Source organism: Bos indicus, chromosome 11 (genome assembly GCF_029378745.1).
Source record: "Bos indicus isolate NIAB-ARS_2022 breed Sahiwal x Tharparkar chromosome 11, NIAB-ARS_B.indTharparkar_mat_pri_1.0, whole genome shotgun sequence".
In the NCBI taxonomy this organism is placed as follows: Eukaryota; Metazoa; Chordata; class Mammalia; order Artiodactyla; family Bovidae; genus Bos; species Bos indicus.
Genome location: NC_091770.1, coordinates 39,948,864 through 39,950,864, shown reverse-complemented (window position 1 = coordinate 39,950,864; position 2,001 = coordinate 39,948,864). Strand labels below are relative to the sequence as shown.

Here is a 2,001-nt window from a genome sequence, read left to right as displayed (position 1 = left end):
AGCAGCGTATTTAAATCAGTGTTCCTGCCTTGACCCCTTTTAAAAACTATAAAGCCCTTCCTGCAGAATCATAGAAAATGCACTCACTTGAATGGACCAACATAAAAAGAATTCATTCTAAAGGACCTAATTCTCAGGTTTCTCATTTCAGACAGGTTATTTTCTTTGAATTATCATTTTAATTCTTGGATTAGTGACAACAAGAATGTAGTATATGAAAAGATAGTCTGGTAATTATAGGCTTCCCTACAGACTGAAACAGTGTATCACATTGTACATACAAAAACATGAAAATGCTTGCAATATTATTATTTTATATTGAGAAACAATTTAATTATTTAGAATGTGGTTTTATTTTTCATATGAAGCCAATCATATTCTATTATTAAAAGCTGTTGCCATGGTTTCTGGTTTAGAAAATTGTATTTACTGTATTATGGCAGTGTATTGGATGTTTTGCTTTCACATTAAAAAGAAAAAAAGATCGAATAAAATGAAAGTTTCCCAATAAATTAAATTGTGTCACACAAATGTATTTATGATTAGAGCTCATTAAAAACATTATATTGGTCTAGTTGACATTTTGAAAATTTTCAAGTTATTATAGAAGTCAGCCCCTCTTACTTCATGTTTCCTAAAGTTAGGTTGGCTTCATTTTTCACATTGAATTGTTTAGATTTAAGCTGAAAACACATTCCAGGTGGCGTGGCAATATAGAGTCTGCAGGGAGAGAAGCCTCTTGACTGTGCCTCAGTTCAGAACAAAGGGAGGAAGGTATGAGAGAGGGAAGTAAACTCTAGAAAACAAAGACAATTTGATACATTAGTGAAGTAAAGTCACTCAGTCATGTCCTACTCTTTGCGACCCCATGGACGCAAAGGCTCCTCGTCTATGGGCTCCTATCAGGCTCCTCGTCTATGGGATTTTCCAGGCAAAGAGTGCTGGAGTGGATTGCCATTTCCTTCTCCAGGGGATCTTCCCGACCCAGGAATCGAACCTGGGTCTCCTGCATTGCAGGCAGATGCTTTACCATCTGAGCCACTAGGGAAGCCCGATTTGATGCATTGGGGCACTTTAATTTTCTTCAACATTTCTTCCCATGGCCTCTAATGCCTTATTGCTTTCCTATGTACCTTCCATCTGTCTAGCAAATTTATTGTGATAGTATACCATTTCATCCAACTTAAATTACTGCCTAGTTCACATACAAGCCTCAGGACAATGCTGCAAAGCAAATTTGATGTACCCACTTAAGGGCCAGGGAAAATGCCTCTAGAGAAGCTGAAGCAACCTGCCCAGGTCAGGTTTGGTGGTGGTGGAGCTCTGCCTGGAACTGGGACCATGGAGTCCTTTTCCAGCATACTGTCCATTTGGCCCAGTGCCTGTCCTTCCACAGTGCAGTGCTCAAGTTGGATGCTCAACTAATTCAAACACGATTTTGACCTTTGTTAACGACAGAGGATAAGATGGCTGGATGGCATCACCAACTCGATGGACCTGAGTTTGAGTGAACTCTGGGAGTTGGTGATGGACAGGGAGGCCTGGCTGCTGCGATTCATGGGGTCGCAAAGAGTCAGACACGACTGAGTGACTGAACTGAACTGAAATCATGTTTTGAATCCTCTGTTCTTTTCCTCATATTTTAAGAATATCTGCTTCCTCAATAAGGAGATTCTCAATACTGAGGGCTGAATGTGACTGATGTTGAGGACACACCCCGAGAGTGAGCAACAATCACACTGAGGACGGAGGCACTCAAAGCTGGAAAGAAATCTGGCCTTTTTCTTATTTTACAATGTTTCTAAAGACAGTGGTATTAAAAATAAAAGCCAGACTGCAAGATTTATTCTTAAAAATAGGTAACTGAGATATATAGCAAAGTCTTATATATTTTCTGTATACTCAAGCAAAGTCTTGAGTTTCACCACTGCTCCAGAGGACAAGCAGGGGAAAAACCTTTCCTGAGTACTTACTATGTACCCACAACACTTTTACTGATAA

The 2,001-nt window shown here is 39.5% G+C and overlaps 1 non-coding gene across 1 annotated transcript; it reads right to left on the bottom strand.

The window, feature by feature from the left end:
• Positions 1 to 976: 976 nt before the first annotated feature.
• Positions 977 to 1,048, bottom strand: TRNAC-GCA (transfer RNA cysteine (anticodon GCA)). The gene has a single exon. It is a non-coding gene; the product is annotated as a tRNA-Cys (tRNA).
• Positions 1,049 to 2,001: the final 953 nt, after the last annotated feature.